The 19,332-nt window shown below is 43.2% G+C and overlaps 1 protein-coding gene across 3 annotated transcripts in view; it reads right to left on the minus strand.

The window, feature by feature from the left end:
* Positions 1–19,332, minus strand: part of EXT1 (exostosin glycosyltransferase 1) — a 263,571-nt gene that overhangs the window by 89,465 nt on the left and 154,774 nt on the right. The gene's annotated exons all lie outside the window — the stretch shown is intronic.

A 19,332-nucleotide genomic window follows, 5' to 3' on the forward strand; every position in this document is an offset into this window, starting at 1 on the left:
ATAATTTTTAAAAGACACTAGTTCACCTTTTATTGCTGACCACTTGATTTCTTTGAACTGAAGCCATTAGAAAGATAATATGCTAGGCGTGATTTTCTGTCTTGTAAATGAAATGGGTTGTTTTATATTTCTAATTGCATCTGAATGGCCTGATATGGCATTCCTTCCACATACTCTTAGTTTAGGTCACAATTGCATATGTTTTGTTCATTTCTAGCCATTGCAGCAGGCTTGTCTCTAGCAGCCTCTATCCATCATGCCAAAGGACTTGGCTAAGTAAACGGCATAAACATTTTTTTAAACAATGAAAGCCTGTCCAGCTCTCAAAGAAAACAGGTCTCCATCCAGATCTCAAGACTAGCTGGGGGCGGGGCACATGCCTAGGGGGAGGAAATGGCTGGCCTTTTGTTCCAGGCTGGTGGATCTGGAGTGCCTTCTGCACTTCCGCTCTTTTGATCTGCTGGCAAAGGCCCTTTCACAGCCCTGGATTGTCTCTCCTATGACAATGGAGTAATAATGGAGCTGTCAGAAGTAATTGAAATGTGCTTAAACCATGCATTTTATTATCCTTTAAAGACTAATTCTACTCCAAATGTTTGGAAAAGAGAAGTCCTATAACATCTTTAAGGGATGGGATTTCCCCAAGAGACACACCAAGGCCTAGTGGTAAGAGCTGACATTAATGTTAATGCCTTTGAAATGCTCCTCTTTTTTGCTAGAGGTCCCTTCCCCTATTCATGTTAAATAGAAGACAAAGAGAGGGAACACTTTAACAAAAAGGCTATTATGGTGCTTGGCACAGGGACCTCCAATAAATCAATAAATCAAAGGAAAGATTTCTTCTCAAATGCTTCAAAAGAACGGTAAGGGTAGCTTCCCTCTTCCTGTAACCCTCACTCTGGGAAAATATACTCACTGGGTTATCAGGCAATTATTGAGCTACTTCTTAGTTGCCAGGCAGAGTTCTGGGCCTTGGGATACAGTCCTGGGTAAGATGTGGTCCCTACTCTCATGGAGTTCACATTCTATTTGAAACAGCAATTCAGGGAAGACTTATTAAAGCAAATGATATGTACCAAGGCCAGTTTATAACTAGAATAGACAGGCCTGTTTATTGTCTAATCAATACTTACCATTAAAATCAAGGATTACAGTGGCAAGCTTTTAGGAAAATCAGAATGGGGCAAAGAAACCTATTAAATGCAATTTTTAAATGCAGTAGATACTGTTGAATGTGTACAGGTGAGAACTACTGTATTATTGTACATAATGAACACTTATTTTTTACATTAAACAATAAGAGATGATGACAATGGGTTATCTCCAACAGTAAGAGGCGAGGAGAAGAAAATAAATCAGGGTAGAGCGATTGAAAATGATGGGAAGGTTGGCTAGGAAAGGCGGGTCTGAAGAGGTCATCCTTGAATATTGGAGTTGAGACCAAAATGGGCAGAAGGAAGGAAGCAGCAGTAAAGATTAGGCAGAAAGTGACACAAACAGAGGGAATGACAAGAGGCGGGGCCTTGAGGTGGGAGGTAAGAATGAGCTTGGAATGTTTGGGAAAGAGAGAAGGCCAGTGAGGCTGGAAAAGAAGGAGGGAGCTGGGGAAATAGAAGAGGTGCAGCATCAGAGACTGGCTGAGGCTAGTCTCAGGGCCTCGTAGATGGTGGTAACAAGACTTGAATTTCATTCCAAGTGTGATGGGTAGAGTTTGGAGGGTTTAGGGAAGGTTCCCACATGCCGACAAACTGAGGCTGGGGTCCTATCTTCACCATTACTACCTGTGTGTCCCAGCAGATCCCCTCATTCCTCCACATTCAGTTTCCTTCAGGCAAGACAAAGGTCCTTTGAGAAAACCACCCGAAGTCCCAGTCCTCACTCATTCTGTGATTATGAAGGCTTTAAGAATGTAATCATTATCAAACCCTGAAATTTACTACAAGTAGGAATTCCAACCACTTAATATAGCATACATTGTACACCTCTTATATTGGGGAGCTAAATGAAATGACATCACTCCAATATAATATTGTTAACTATAATACAAATTAGAGATAAGGGCTGAAGAGAAATATGAATAATAGCTATGAAAGTCATTGGAGATTGAGGAAAGTCTGCCACAGACTTTCCTTGTGAGACCAAAGAGCCATGAGTCAAAATGCACTGTGGAATCCTAGAACAGAAAGAGAAGCAATAAAAAAACAGAGGGACTCCCCATAAAATCTGCTGTTTCATTAATGTCACTGTAGCAATGCTAATTCTTTAGGTGGAATAATTATACTATGGTTATCTGTTACCTATAGCAAAAGCTGGGTGAAGGCATAAAGAAAATATCTATACTATTTTTAGAACTTTTCTACACGTAGAAATTATTCCAAAATTAAAAAGTTAAAAAACAAAAAGACTGTCTTGCAGTCATGTAATTACTGGTGATTTATAGCTCTTAAACATATATTTCTATTTCTTATGTTCAAAACTTTATAGTATTACTTTAAAAAAAAAAAATCAAAGCTGGGCTCCGTATTCATTTGCCACCACTCAGATCATGGACCTTTCCTGGAAGCTCCTGCCGGAGAAGCTCTGTGAAGAATTCATTCACAGTATGTCTAGGATGATGCCTAGCATGCCTTCCCCATGATGGGCATAATCTGCATTCCGTTTCCTTTATGGAAAGTGCCTCCATCTTGGGTTAAGCCTCCTGCCAGGCTCGCACTGGAGGAGCCATCATTGTCACAGACCTCGGTGAGGCAGAACTGGTAAAGGCACGGAAGTCAAGAAGGACCGCTGGTGAAGATTAAAAACAAAAACAAAAATCCCTCCCAGAAGAAAGAGATAGCAGGACAAGAATGTGTTCCACCAGCTGCCACCTCCTCTCCTGAGGCACTTGTCTACTGGCAGGCTCCCCTCCTCTCCAGAGCTCGAGGGAGGTGGTCCTCCCGGGTGGGATGTGACTACAGTCTATAAACAGCACAAGCTCTCACCCTGAGAGCTCCAGACTGCTGTAAACAAATCCAATGCTGCTTTCCTGCTCCTTGGAACCAACCACAGTCTGAATTATTATGACAGCAAGAGAGAAAGGTGAGGGAGGGGAAGAGGGAGAAAATAAGGGAGGGAGAGAAGAATGGGTGGGCAAAAGGAAAGGAAATGAACTGAGAACCATTTATGTGTAAACCTGTTTTCTGCAGCATATATGTCACCCATCTTCTCCACCCCAACAACCTCATTCATGGTCCTCATTTAGCAATGAGTTGACCAAGGTTTAGGACTAAACCTTAGCAGTGTGACCAAGTGTTTGGACTCTGCCTTAAGAACTCTCCACAAGATCCTGGCCTGGGGAAGCAATATAGTCATCAGTGCTCTGTGTGTAACATGTCTGAGAAAAAGCTCTGCGGTTAGGTGCCACTGGTACATTAATGAAACCACCAACAGGCCCAGGAGGCTGATGTCTATGTGATGTCAGGCTAAAGGGACTGAAGACCTTGGACTCTGAGTCAAACTGCTCAAGACTGAGTTCTGACTTCCAGACTCACTGGCAGAGTGGCTCTGGCTGTTACTTGTCTTCTCCACACTTCATCTTCCTTTTCTCTACAATGGGCTTAATGTTATGTCTTGCTTCCGGATGTAAATGCCTAGTCCAGTGCCTGGCACACAGAAAGTTCTTTAGAATTATTTAGTAAGTCTTTTCATGATTAAATTTCCCTACTGTATAATCAAAGCAACGGCAGGAGAAAAATCACAGACTAGATGAGCCCAAATTATCCTGAGACACAGGCCAAGGCTTCCTATCTCCTGGTACTTAAGGGGCAGCTGGAAAGCACATTATAGTCATCATCAGAAGAAAGAAGAGGCTGTACACTGTGATGACTCCAAGCACAATAACCTGAGCAATAAAATGTGCCCAGTCTGAATGGCCTGTTCAGACCCCAATCCAATCATCTGAGCAATTGAGTCTCAATACCACAAGTGAAGCCTTTATGTGGGCAAAAGCCTGCAACTGACCATCAACAAAAAGCAACAAATACTGGACAAACTCAAGCCAATCAAGAGTTAATCAGAAAGCCTCCCAGAAAATCGGCCTTAGGGACAGGAGGCAAATGTTGGGTCCAAATTTTACATTTTTATACCCTTTTCAGGAGGAACTTGTAAAGAGCATTTGCTTTAAGATCTGTTTCCTCTTCATAACTCAGTGAAGAATGAAGGGTTCCAGGATACCAAGGAAACACCCCAACTTTCATTTTGATCTATGCTGGCCAAATGCAATGATGGGTTTACTACCACCTTATCATACCTTACTTAGCTTAATTTCTCCTCCTCCTCCCCCTCCTCCTCCTTCTTTTTAATTCTCACCTGAGGGTATGCTTTTTTAGAAAGAGAAGAAAGGGGAGCAAAAGATAGATAGAAACATCAATGTGAGAAATTTTAATCAGCTGTCTCCTATACTCTCGCCCTGACCAGGGACAGGACCCAAAAACTAGATTTGTGCCCTGACCAGGAATCGAACCCATAAACTTTTGGTGCCCAGGAAAGATGCTTCAACCAACTGAGCCACCCAGGTAGGGCTCAGTTTGATTTCTTATACAGAACAACATTTAGTAAATATTTGTGGTTCTAATAGTAGTATTTTTTCACACTGACAATCTGCAATACTAACAAACTTTCCCACAGGGAGTTACAAGTGTTTAGTTATTTTTAGGACTCCCGATAGAAAGGCAGAAAAGGAAAACAATAAAAAAGAAAAAGGAGAAGGAGGAGGGAAAGAATAAGAAGAGGAAAAAAAGAAAAGAAAAGAGCTGTTTTTTAAACACATGAAGAAGAAACAAAAACTGTCACAGACAAGATGTTAGACAGAGAGACGCACCAGGCTCTCTGATCAACAGTGGTACCAGCTGCAAGGGAGAGAGACAAAGACCAGCGCCATGATCTCTCCCCTGGGAAAGGTTTGCCTCTGGCAGAGCCATTGCAGGAAGCTGCTTAGAAACTCTCCAGGGATACCCGCTGTTACCCTTAGAAATATCTCATTCATTTCCAATCCAGAGATCTCCCTTTTAAGTTTTTATATTTTGGAAACTAGGAAGGGGTCAGGAGAACTTTAACTTTTTACTTTAATGCTTTTCTTATTCTTTCATTTATTTCATTTCAATGAGTAAGTACTAGTTTTGTGTTGAAAAAAAAAAAACTTAAATTTTGCTGAGACCGGTTTGGCTCAATGGATAGAGCGTCGGCTTGGGGACTGAGGGACCCGGGTTCGATTCCGGTCAAGGGCATGTACCTTGGCTGTGGGCATATCACCAGTAGGGGGTGTGCAAGAGGCAGTTGATCGATGACTCTCTCTCATCGACGTTTCTAGCTCTCTATCTCTCTCCCTTCCTCTCTGTACAAAATCAATAAAATATATTTTTTTTAAAAAACTTAAATTTTATATTTATAAAACAAAAAGAAAAAAATAATCTTCCTTCAGGTCTAGAAAAGATCTTGAGAATGAGTAATTTCAGTGGTTTCATTTACTTAGGAAAAGACTAGGGGTGTAAGTGAGACCCATTAGAACTAGGATGCAGGCCTCCACTTTGTGCTCTGCTAGTGGTGTGTTAACATGTAGAGTGCATTTTTAGGTCAGAGTAATTCTGATATCAGTCTTCAGGGAGCAGAGCACCAGTGGACACATAGATATACACACACACACACATACACACATACCCCTACATCCATTATCTGGGAAACCCAGTCAGGCTTTCTCTCTTTCTTTAAGAGACTTAGAGTTCTCAAGTTCCACCTCTGGTTGGGAAGCATGAGGAAGGCAACCCATCAATGTTTCTCTCTCTCTCTCTCTCTCTCTCTCTCTCTCTCTCTCTCTCTCTCTCTCTCAAACATATCCTCTTATGAAGAATAAAAAAAAAAAAAGATGACAACTAACTTTTAAAGAGATAATCACTTTATATTTCAAACCCAAACTGCAAACCATAATAAAATGAATGACTACATTATTTAAAAGGTCAGCTAATATGACATTTTATAAACAATGAATGTAATTTTACATGTTTACTTTGTGTCAAAGAGTTTTTAAGGTCTGGCTATTTTTTCTCACCTTCATGTGAGGCAAGATCACTCCACATAATGTTGACAGTTGAAATGGTGGGGATGACGAGGGAGCAGAAGGAACTGGGGAGTTGAGGTGAAAGAGTGAAGGCAGAAGAGGGAAATATCAAATTTCTATTTTTTCACAGCATCACTGAAATTTTAACAGAAACATTATTCACCAATTAGTAACACATTCCTAAATCCTAGCCAGGAGTATTCTTCCCCCGCATTCTCTCCTAAGCATGGTCAACATGTTCACTTAGCAAAGAAAAAGAAAACACAATGGAAAGTCATCGTGCAAGTCCTGGGATGCAAACTCTCTTCCCCCTGTTCCCCCCCCACACACACACACACTAACCTGCCTTCTGGGTAGTTGTTGCAGTTAGTGTTTACAGCAAGCTTTTTTACATCCCAATGTCTTCATAACCATTCCCTAGTTACTCTCCCCAAATGCTTGGAGAAGTAGGTTAGCATTACTATCGTGCGATTACTTGAGGGAGGAGGAAGCAGATCTATGGCTATTAAGAAACCTTATCCACAGCTGTACTAGGATAATATAAGTTTTTGATACAGAGCACAGCCCTTTCTTCCGGGAGGGGGGGGATCCCCAATTAGTTCCTCCAAAAGATTAGTAAGACCCCACCATTCGCAGAATCTACAGGCACTTCCAACCCCCTAAAACATATGAGATATAAAATTCTGAACAAACTCTTATCTTCACATATGTAGAACACAAGATCACAGCAATAGGTCATCCTTCCCCTTTTGCATCAAATAGGTGATTTCTACTTTCCTCTGCTTGTTTTAAAAATGCACTCACAGCTTATAAAGTAACAGCCTGGTGGGGGTTCACTTCCTGGCTGTAATGACTAGTAAGACTTGAAGCAAAGCCCAGGAGCCTGCAGCTCCTCTGGCCGGGGCCATTAACAACCAGGGCCCTGCCACTTCCCTAGTAAATGCTAACAGGTGCTCCTTTTATCTGATCCTGGGGCATCGTACACATGCCATTCATTAAGTGTCATGAGGCCTCTGAGACAGACACATAAAGGGACACCTTATTCACAAAAGAGAGAAAAGAGCAGCCAGTTCACACACCTGATAGCGACAATTTTACTGGAGGGTGTCATTGTGAACAGTAGTCAGAAATCTGTCATCTAGATGCTTTCTTCTGAGCACCATTTCCTCATTGGCAAAAATGAGGATAACAAGCACCCATTCAGCCAATTTCCCGGGGTTGGAGTGAAGATCAAATGATGGAACAGATGTAAAGATGCTGAGCAAACTTTGATGTCCATATAAATAAAAGGCATTCTTCTGTTTCCTAAGCAAACCTAGATGTGAGGCAGGCCTTGCCATCTCCAGACACTGTGCCCTCCATGGGAGGCCTTTCTTCCAGACAGCATGGGCATTATTTATATAAATGCAAATTCCATTTCTTCCTCTGTGATCCCATCCCCAGAGGGCACAGGAGAAGATGAAGAAGAGAAAGCGAAATGAGAGTGAGAGCATACAGACACAAGTTATCCTTGATTATAATGTTTGCATACACAGTCAACATTCAAAAAACTTTCCATCTGCCTGGGAAACGTTCACAATAAAAGAAACACAACTATAGATTCAAACTCCACATGGGATTATCTTGCTTTACAGATTTTTTTTTAAACCCCAGTTACAATCACTGCAGTTTTAAAAGTTTCACTTAAACCCCTGTAAGAACTGTTAGACGTTCAATTGCCAATTGGATGTGCTACCAGGGGAGCTAATCCACTTTGTTTCTGGGGAGGCCGCTGCTGGAAACTTGGGGTTTCCTGACCACACAAACCGGAGTTCTTCCACACCAACACGCCTTCCTGAAATTCCCCGGGTCTCCCTTCCTAAAGATGGGGGATGCCCCATTCATTTGAAGAGGTCAACTGGCTTTATCTCTCATGGTCTAATGTAAAATAAGCCTGACAATATGCTTTAAAGCATATACAGTACTTTCCCAAGGAGAGACCGTCATAAGAAGGAGAGACCGTCATAAGAAACTATCAGAAGCCAGGACTCTACAAGAACAGAGATGCAAATTGCTGTTACTAGAATTGGTTGGTAGCTAACTTTGGTTTCATGGAGAAACTTTTGCTAACAACTTTGCATGAGCATGGAAGTTATGGTGGACATCTATCATTTTGGGGGCTTTGTAATAACTGGTCCCTCTTCTCTATAACTGAGGAATTTCTTCATGAGGAGGAGGACAGGGTTTGCTTCTCGTTATAAAAGCAGGAAAAGGCCAGATTCTCTCCTCATTCATCCCCGTTGCCCAGGCGGGGTCAGACATGGAACCTAAGGTGGCCAATCAAAAACAGCACTCAGTTGTGGCACTGCCCAGCATCTGGAATACCTGGGCTGCTTCTGATTAGGATCTAATCAGGGTTTCAACCACTATTTCCAGCCGAGTCCTAACCATCTTGCCAATGCTGTGAATGGTCCAATATTTGTCAATAATTTCTTTGCTTGGTGGGTTCACCCAGAGTCAGTTTCTATTGTCAGCTGCAAGGAACATTCACTAGACTTATCACAGAATAAAGAGCAGCATTTTCTAATGCTAATGCTGGCTGGGACTTTGGATATTTCCTATATGCTTAATTGACTTAGAGAAGCAACAGGAAGTATAAGGTGACTCCCATCTCTGTCCCCTTCCCCAAGTATAATCTGGACTAAAACTCTACATCGTAAATCCTTTGAGGATGATTCTGATGCTGCATCTTGGTTGCTTAGTGGGAAGGAGTTCCCCAAGCAAAAAGTGGAAAGGGCCACATTAGAGGGAGAAGGAAAGCAAATGGATATGTATTTGCCATCACTGACATATTGGGGAGTGAGAAATGTGGGGCTCTGGTCCCTGAGTGGCTGAGATTGTACCCAAAGGAGGCCCTTGGATCTGAAGTGACATCCATGGGAGCCAGTGAGAAATGCGTAATTTCAGACACAAACTTAAATCTATTGAATCACAATCCGCATTTTAAGAAACAAAGTAGGTAATTCATGTAGCCCACTCTAAAACTGCCTGGTTTGGGAAAATTTTCTTTTTCTGTCTCTACTTAGTGACTGTTCTCTCTATGCGTGACATTGGCTAGAGTTTTTAGAATATGGACAAGGAGTGACCAATTGGATCTATAGTTCACACACAATTAAGAAATTTTCTTTCTTTGTCATCAGCTACCCTCCAGAGTAATTGCTTGGGGGATTAAGGGGATGGGTATTTTGCTGCAAATAAAAGCCAGCTAACTGAGTGGAATCCCCTTTAGGTTGTACAGCTAACAAAAGCTAGAAGGAAATTATCTATTTACGCCTTTATACAGCATCTTTTCAAATCTTCTGAGCAAAAAGGCAACTAGCAATTGCCAGCAATTACTGGGCCAGGTGCATACTACTGACCTCCTTGGTGACATCATGTACTTCAGGGAAAAATAATTATTGCTAAAGCCAAAATGGAATCCAGAGAAACAATGGCTGGTACACAACAGACGTGGAGGGAAGAGAGGCAGAGAGGAAGGAAAATATGATCCAGTATGATTTGAAGGATGTAAATAAAACCTAACCCAAGTTTGATAAAGATTAGGCAAAATCAACACCCCTCTATTCTGCATACTGGAGTCCTCCAAGTCAAAGGGCGTTTTATATCAGAGACAGCAGTGATTAATAAAGCCTATAAGTAAGTGGTTCTTGAAATGTATACCATTTTTGACATGTAATGGGCTCACTACGGGACGCCCAAAACTATGCAGCTCATTTCCCTAATGAACTAAAACACCCAAGTAAGAGTCTGTTAATTTTGGTGCTGAAATGATTTTCATTATAAATACAGAAACGTGTTTCCCTGGAGGGAAATATCCCAAAAGACTGATGGAAAATCTTTTAGACAGGAAGGGACTATATGTAGGCCAGCCCCAGCCATAGTGGGTATCTTCAGATTAGAAATGGGGATGGTCTAACAATTCGATGACACTCCCCCTCACTCGCTGTGTTCCATGGCTTTGCTCACTTGGCAGGAGAAGGCTCATGAACTACATGGGCAGGAGCTCTGTCTTATTCATCATTCTTTCCACGGCATTTCGTCTAGCACTTTATAGAAAGAATGAATGGATTGATAAACCAAAAAAACATTACTATTATGGGGAAAACGTGGCAGCATATTTCAGAGTTTTAGAGGAAAAGTTTGCAGAGAAAAGTAACTTGTGCTCTCAACAAGTCTGCAGACAAAAGGTAACCAAAATGTCATCACATTCCTGCCTTTCCCAGTTATGGAAGGCACAAGAGCCCAGGTCCATGAGAATATATCTGACATTATTTGGGCTTAAAAACAAGAATCTGCTTCCATCCCTAGATGCCTAGCATCTTGCAATAACTATCTCCCACGTTGTCTCCATTCTCTTCTTCATTTTAAAAAATTAAGGATACTGAGACCCGAAGAGTCAAGTGATTTGCCTCATCAAATCAAGTCCACAGAGACTAGACCATAGGCTGGCCAGCATTTGGTCACCTGGTCAACACAGAATTCTTTTCCCTCCAGCACAGCAACACGCAGCTTCCAGGGGGAGCTGGGAGCCTCTTCATAAGAACCTATTCTATGGCCTCAATACAACTGTCATGGTGAACTTGGACTCGGCTCTCTAGTTCGCCTGGTGGTAGAACTTCTTTTCTCAATCCTCTGCCTCTTCCTGCGTTTAAAATATTTTGGAAAGATTTATTGGCCTCAAGTGGATCTAGGATGGCCATTACTTTATGGCCTATCCTCCTGGGAATGAGGATTCAGAGGAGTTCCTTTTAAGGTGAACCAGGTATTACCCCAGATAGAGCCTCCTCTTCAATGCCCATCCTGGCTGCAGTTCAGTCAAGCTCCCCCTACTGTCCTGCACCTGCCATTTCATCCTTCAGGTTATCACTAATAAGTCCAGGCTAAGTCTAGGGATGGGAATCGGTGAGGTGTAGCGGGGAGAGGCTGGGGTTTGCCTGAGACATGAATCCATAAAATGCCATTTATTGCAAAAAATCACCAACTAAATTCAAACATCTAAATGCAATAAATGTAATTTGTTTCTGGGAAACAGGGTTGGGGGGAGGGATCACCGAAGCCAGAGTCACACTAAAGGAGGTGAACCAGAATAAAGATCCTGTTTAAAAGATTCATACCCTACAAAAATGCTTACGGAAAAGGCTTTGCCCATAAACATCTTAACTTACCTTCTAGTGGGATGGATTTCTAAATTTTCCTAGAGAGTCCGGGTTATTGAAAATAATAGCACCGTTGATGTCTCTTGGTTAAAGACCTGCCAAAAATTCTAGAAGGAAACTAGCAACTAAAGCCCTGAATGTCACAAAGTATTTCATCAATCTCACCTCAGAGGCTTCACCCCAACACTCCAAAGTCCAGGTGTTTATATGTGCAATTTATAACTCCTTCAACGAGCCCTCTTTTGGGTTCTCTGCCTTGTGGGATATGCATGCACAGTAATAACTATGCCCTGCACAAGAAAACCATTGATTTAAAATATCACCCAGAATCCATGCAGAGTTACGGATACTACTAGCTTATAAATTTCACTCACGGATTTTCTTAGCTCTACCTATTTGGCTGTCATCTTTCATGAAGTCCCAACAAGCACTAAAAATACTGATTTGTGTTGCATCAGAAAGGTTTAAAACAAAACAAACCACCCTGCTGCTTGAGGAATCTTCCCTTTTATGCCACACAGACCCTGTAATATTTCAGAACACATTGCCAGACAGCTCACCTTAGTTCCCACAAGCACCTCATTAAACATTACCCTGACTTATTTTAACTGGATTTAAAATATATATTTTTTATTGATTTTTTAGAGAGAGGAAGGGGAAGGGATAGAAACATCCATTAGCTGCCTCCTGCACGCCCCCTACTGGGGATCGAGCCTGCAGGTGCCCTGACTAGGAATCGACCAGTGACCTCCTGGGTTCATAAATCAATGCTCAACCACTGAGCCACACCGGCTGGGCTTTTAACTGGATTTTTAAAACTCAATTTCCCTGCACACACAAAAACTGATCTCTAAAAATTCCCAGTTTCTCCTTACAAGAAATGACCATTGCATTCACTGCATTCAATACACATCAAGCCAGATAGATGTGTTTTGGCCCATTATAAGTCATCTTGGCAGAGAAATCATGAACTAAGTCAGCTGTAGTCCCTGAGAAGGAATTCATACCTGCACAAGAAAAAGTGGGCAAAGTCATTTAAAATAATCCTCCTATCTAATAAAAGAGTAATATGCAAATTGACCATCACTCCAAGACACAAGATGGCCACTCTCATGTGGTTAAAGATGGCTGCCCTAATGTGGATACAAGATGGACACCACAAGATGGCCTTCAGGGAAGGGCATTTGTGGGAAGTTAGGGGTGACCAGGCCAGCAGAGGAGGGCAGTTGGGGGTACCAGGCCTGCAGGGTAGGGCAGTTGGAGGTACCAGGCCTGCAGGAGAGAGAAGTTTGGGGGGGACCAGGCCAGCAGGGGAGAGTAGTTGGGAGCTAGCAGTCCTTGATTGTGATTGGGCGTAAACAGGCAGGCAGACAACCTCAAGGGGTTCTAGACTGAAGAAGGTGCAGGCTGGGCTGAGGGACAACCTTCCCCCCCCCTCATGAATTTTTTGTCACCTGGGACTCTAGTATATAATAAAAGAGTAATGTGCAAATCAACTGAACGGTGGAATGATTGGTCGCTATGACATGCACTGACCACCAGGGAAAGATGCTCAATGCAGGAGCTCCCCCCAGCCTGCAGGTATTGATCGCCTGATGGGGAATGGGGAACTAGGGGTGAGTGGCAGGCCAAAGCCCCACCCTGTTGGTTGTCCCACAGACAGAGGATTGCAGGCAGTGGGGGGTGGGACCGGTGAGCAGGCAAGAAAGGCTAACCTCTCAGTCCTTCCCCCTAGCCAGCAGGCTCTGATGCAAATAGGGAACCGGGGATGGGTAAGGGTAGGGCCAGCAGCTGGGGAAGGCCAGGGACCATACCTGTGGATGAATTTTGTATGCCCGGCCTCTAGCCATAGTAATAATAACTAAACACACTGTGAAATAGTGAGATATCCACTTAATCTTATCACAAAAGTAGGAAGCTACTTCTATCAGATTCATTTGTAGGCAGGTTCAGCCAGCTATGTGGGCATGTGACCCATGCAGTGACACAGAAATCCTATGCTCACTGAAGAGTCCCCGGCTTGGTTCAATGCTCTCCTGTGTCTTGAGATTCTTAATTTTTTAGCAAGGGATCTGCATTTTCGATCTGTGCTAGACCCCATGGATTATGTCCTTGGTCCTGTTTGCATTAGCCTCACTGGATGATAGACAGCTCTCTTTCACATTGGCCACCATGGTCAAAGGAGAAACCCTAGAGGCAAAATAGGGACTGTCCTTTATTCAGTACAGCCTCCAGTTGAAAAGGCAACTTCCTTCTTATTGAACAGGACTGATATGAAAGCTGCCTCAGATCTTAACTGGGTGGGCACATTCCTTATCACACATACCTTACATCTTTGGAGTTGACAGGTGACATCTGGTCAACAGCATCATTTTGCAGTTGAAAGAAGACATTGGGGTGACTCACCACAACATGAACGGTTGGTTCCAATGAACAGTTGGAAGGTAGCTAAAACCAAGGCTACTGTTCTGTCAACTACTCTAAGTTCCATTGGATGAGCCCAAAGAACCAGGGCAAGGAGTTTGTCTGGTTCATAACTGGAAATCAGCACCTATGCACAGTGCCTGGCACACTGCTGGCATGTAGTAAATACGTGGCTGAATACAAAAAGTATGTATGCATGAATGAATGAATCAATGAATCAATGAGCAAACAAGCAAAATAAAATCTCACCAAGTAGAGAATCTAAAAATTCTGGCTTTGTTTAAACTTCCTCAAAAAGGTTTAAAAAAAAAAATCAGTTTTGAGGAATGTCTCGCTGGAAAAACAGGGATAAAAAAAAAAAGATAATACGAGCAATTACATTTATTTAGAACACAGCAATTGAGAGAAACTGAGCTGGCAATTGGCTCAGATAACACATCCAAGAGAAATTAGCAGTAACAGGTCTCCTGCCCCATAGTGCTTGATTCTGGGGAATCTCAGGCCGGCCTGCGTGGCTGTCAGACATGATTGGAGATGCTTGTGCTCGGAGCCCACAGGGTCTCTTGACACATCAGTCAATATTCCAAAAACAAGAAGAATAAACCATTGCCTCACAGGGTAGAATTTTCTTTTAAGAGAAAAGTAAAAGTGAGACCATTTCTTTATGGAGCAAGCACTTGTGACATAGATTAAAACCGGCACACAAGGCCAAGGACTTTGAGTTATGCTCCCATTAACACAAACCAAAAGCCCAAGGCCAAATCGAAAACCGAAATAACTGAGCCCCAGGTTGATTAAATAAACCTCCTTTATGATGGATCACTTGAGCTAAGTTTGAATCCGTCCTGGTCCTTGGCTATGTCAATGGAGGTGCTAATAGAGGCATAAACCTCCCAAGTCCCTAGGAGGAGAAAATGAGTTCATGCATGCGCGGTGCCTGAAAGAGGGCTGGGTATTTAGTAAGTGCTCAATGAGTGCGGTCTGTTTATGGTTTAAGCCCGACTAAGCAGTGTTCTGTTTTGCAGTGTCTATGATGCCGAGCTCAAGAAAGAGCTATTGCAGGGAAGATAAAGAAACATACATACAATATAGACACTAGACACAAGCTCAGAAATTATCTACAGGTCCTGGCAGTGTTGCTCATGGTTGGGTGTCGTCCTGTGCACCGAAAGGTTGTTTGGTTCAATTCCTAGTCAGGGTACATGCCGGAGTTGCAGACTCGGTCCCTGGTGGGGTATGTGCAGTAGGCAGCTGACTGATGTTCCACTACCACATAGATGTTTCTCTCTCTTTTTTCTCTCTCTCTCCTTCGCTCCCTCTCTTTCTAAAAAACCAATTAAAAATCATAAAATATTACAACAACAACAACAGGCAGGTGACCAAAACATAGGTCACAAGAAGCCTCACATCTATGCACTTCCTCAATAATCCATACATAAATATGAACATGCTATGCGATATGAAAGATACAGGAGACACAACAATAAACAATACTCATGGTCTTCCCATTGTCATACTCACAGACTAACCAGAAAAGCAGTTATTGGACACAGACTAGGAATTTAATATTTGAATAAATGAACCCATGAAAAACAACAACCAAAAAAATCAAAGAATAACCTGTATAAGTGGACTCAACAGATTTGTTTTTTCTGATAAGTCACCATGCCTGACCCACCAGGGTTGTTCCTATCAGGGCCATAGGGGATGGGCTGAAGCAGTGAGCCAAAGATGAAACCTACCAGCTATTCCTAACTGCGACGCTTGCACAGCCATGGTAACATGCTTATTTCCACATGGGTATCTGTCTGTAGCTATGTTCTTGGTAGGAGCCTGGGTGAGTTGGCCAAATGGAGGCACTGGTCATTAATCAAGAAGGACCAGACTTCCTGTCACTCACTGCCATCCTCACTCCTCAGCACAAGGGAACTAGTCAGTGTTTTAGAAAGAGATGAAACATCAAATAAAATCGGGAGTGGGGGGCGGGTGTGTGTGTGTGGGGGAGGGGTGGGGGAGGAGGGAGGTACCACCATTGACAACCAGCATTTCTCCCCAGGCTATGAAGACAGATCTAGGCATTGAATGCGAATTATTCTTTGATCCATATATCCAAAGGATTAGGACACTTACACACACACTCACCCAGACTTCTTCATTTTTGATAGACTGATATCCTGAATGTCCACATTTGGTCCATCCCCAACCCCCAAAAATCATTTGCAGGAATGGATTAGGCTAGAGGCAGTGGGAGTGGAAAAGAGGCTGTGATGGCAAAATGTCTATCGAGTTTTAAATATGTATTTCTATATTTATATAAGAAACTTGACAAGTTGACAAGTCCTCGGCAGCCTAGCAGATTGATATATGGGTACGTTTCCTGGGCACACACTGCAGGGAAGGCGTGATGAGGAACAGGCTAGATTGCAATATCAGGGCTTGATACATCTTTATAAATTACAAGCTACATTGATGTGTGTATGTGTGTGTGTGTGTATAAGGGAGGAAGGGAAGGAGGAAGAAAAGGGGAGATAAGGAAGAAGAGAGAAGAAAACCAAATACTTGAGGGCAGGTATTAGGTAGCTATCTGAAGAAAAAGCCCATGGGTCAATGCATTTACTTCCTCTATTTTCATTAAGATGTTACTCCTAATTATCAAAGCCAAAGAAATTTAAATAATTTTCCTTTGAAATCCTGTTGTGTTGCTGAAATCCACAGGCCCACGTGGAGTGCGGAGGGAGAACAACAGAGCTCTGGGGGGTTCTGTGCTGAGGGCTTTTTGGTGCTTTGACTTCCTTTTACCTAAGCTGGTGCAACAAGAAATTAGGAGAAACTTCAAAGTTTTTGTTTGCAGGTTCAAGATAGTCAGACCTCAGCTTAACCAAAATGGGGTCCAGGAAGCAAGCCCTTCATGCTGATAGTAGTCCCCTGAGTAAATCCGAAAAGGTGTTTTGTTCATGTGATGACAAGGCTAGTTTGGAAGCAGTGAAAGCCACCTTAACTGATATCTGAATCCTAATACGAAGTCTGGGATTAGGGGAGAAAGAGCTACAGGGTACGAACCCTAAAACTGCTTCTACAGTAGCAAGCTGACATATAAAAATACTAGTCCCACTTGTAACATTCATGTGGTCCTGACTGCCTTGCCCGGGTTCGTGGGTCTGGCACACCCACATCTCTGGATGGCTCACTCCACCTGCCCTTTTCTTCTATTCAAACATGAACCATGGCCTGATCCTGGGCTTTCACTTTGGCACAAGCCAATTGCAAAAAAACCCCACCTAGAAATGGTTATGATATCCACTGCTCTGCTCAGTCCTAGGATTATCAAGATGACCTAGAAAATACTTTTATGACTGTCAAGATTATGATAAAAATGAAAACATAAGATTATGATAAAAATGAAAACATAAAAGGTCTTGGATTCTCATCCGTGGGCACCCAAAATCAAGTTGTGGAGCTTGTGAAGCCCCAGCAGGAGGGGCACAGCAGGGCAGAGAGGCTGAGGACCACTCAGGGACACTCCACAGGGATACAAAATGAACACACCTCACACTTACCCCTTACTCAACTCCAATCACATCAAACTTCCTACTGTTCCCTAGACACACCGCTCTTGCCTGCCTCAGGACCTTTGCACTAGATGTTCTCAGTGGTATGTTCTTCCTCAATCGTCACAACATTGGCAATATTCTATACTCATTTTTCACTTAAGAACCCTCCCCTTAGAGAGGCCTCCTGGTCCTTAGGAGGTCCAGTCACTTTCTAGCACATCAGGAAACTATTCTCTGCAGAGCCTTCACTTCTCTGGGTTAGTTTCAGCAAAGCACTGGCTAATTTGTTTGTTTATTTTGTCTGCTAGGAGATAAGTCTCAGGAGAAAGGGTCCTACTTGGTCTTATTTACAGCTGCAGCCCATGTGCCTAGACCAGGTTTGGCCCATTTTAAGTCAAGAATAAGTACTAAAAACACTCGTTGAATGAACAAATGAAAGAAGCAATGCATGGCACGGGCCACAGAAAGATGGCACACCTACCCCTCAGGCCACTATCCCATGCTGAATGTGTCACATCACTGGCCTCTTCTTGCTTTGTCTTCAAATGACAAGTCAAGACTCCTGCTCCCGGGCCTGTTGGGGTCCTGCCCCCTGGCTTTCCTTCAGCTCCCTCCTGGCTCCAGCTCTGGGAACCTCTGCCTCAATCCCGCCAGCAAAACCTCCTCTCCTGTCTGGGATTCTGGACAGAGGTTATCTCTCCCATCCAGAACAGTCTGTGCCTTCTCTCTCCTTCAGCATGCATTGCTTCAGCACGATGTTTTACAACCCCTTTGATCTGGGCACACCTGTAAATTTTCAGAGCTGCCTCCCTCCTCAAAACACACACATACACACACACACACACACACACACACACACACGAAGAACAGGATTAAGGAGAGCTTTTGGGGGGTTTGTTTCCCTCCATCTGTTCCCCCAGAGTGCATAGCAGTAAACATCTGAAATGAAAGGCATGTTGCTTGCCTTCAGGAAGAGAAGGGAGAAGCCATCCAGAAAGGCAGAACACAGCTGACTTTCTAAGACAAGAAGGGGGGAGGCACAGACCCTGGGTCTCACTAAAGAGAGCAGAGTGAGCCTAGGGAGTCACAAGGGGGTGGGGAGAGCCCCCCTGGGCTTCCGTAGAGATCAGGAAGTGATTTCCCATTAAGCTTTATGGTGGAAGCTCTGGAGGCAGAGCCTACTGGGAAATTCCCTCCAAGGAGTGTCATACCCCATTTGCCTTCCTTCTCATCTTGACGACCAGCTTTGCTTTCCTCTATCTCTTCCAAGGGCTCCTCCTTTCAGCGCCTTTCTACTGGATGAAAGTGGGAATGCAGTGACTTCACAGGAAGCCGGCCAGCTGGGCGCTCAGAACACCCAGAACTGGTTCCACTTCCGCTCCTCCTCACTGCACAAGGGTACCACCTGAAGCAAGCACCGTGGTCTAGAACAGCAGTGGCCCTCTTCTGTTCTTTTTGTTGTTGATATAATTTTTTTTAAGTACAGAACAGGGTCAGGAGGGAGAGAATGAAGGGGTAGGGGGAAATAGGGGACATCTGTATCTGTAATAATGTCAACAATAAAAAAGAATAATAATTTAAAAAAAAAACAACACAGAACATTTTCCTCCACAAAAATTGAATGTTTTAACTCAAGATATAAAACTGCTAAGACTAGAGGTTGGAAGTCTCAAAGCCACTCTAGCCCTTTCTCCCTGACTTGGTCCCAGACACGCATCCGCCCAAGAGAATGTTTGGGATTCAGCAGAACACAGCTTAAAAAGCATCATTCGGGAGGAAACAGGAGCTTCCTTGTCCAAAGAGATTTGGGCTTGAAAATCTGCTCTGTTGCTCTTGAAAACTCTCTCTGCCTCAATCTCCTCCTCTCTAAAACGAAGACCTCCAAACGTCCTAGGATTGTGGAGAGAATTCAATGGATATGGGTTAAAGAGGCATTCCCAGAGGCTCTCAGGAAACTAAGCAACAGTTTGTAGGGGTGGGGCCAGCACTGTAATTGCCACCCTGAAGTGCCCTGTTTCTACCCCCCCGTTCTCCCATCCTTCCAACCCAACTCTTCTTTTCTGCACAAAAT

This window comes from Pipistrellus kuhlii, unplaced genomic scaffold (assembly GCF_014108245.1).
Source record: "Pipistrellus kuhlii isolate mPipKuh1 unplaced genomic scaffold, mPipKuh1.p scaffold_m20_p_14, whole genome shotgun sequence".
Classification (NCBI taxonomy): Eukaryota; Metazoa; Chordata; class Mammalia; order Chiroptera; family Vespertilionidae; genus Pipistrellus; species Pipistrellus kuhlii.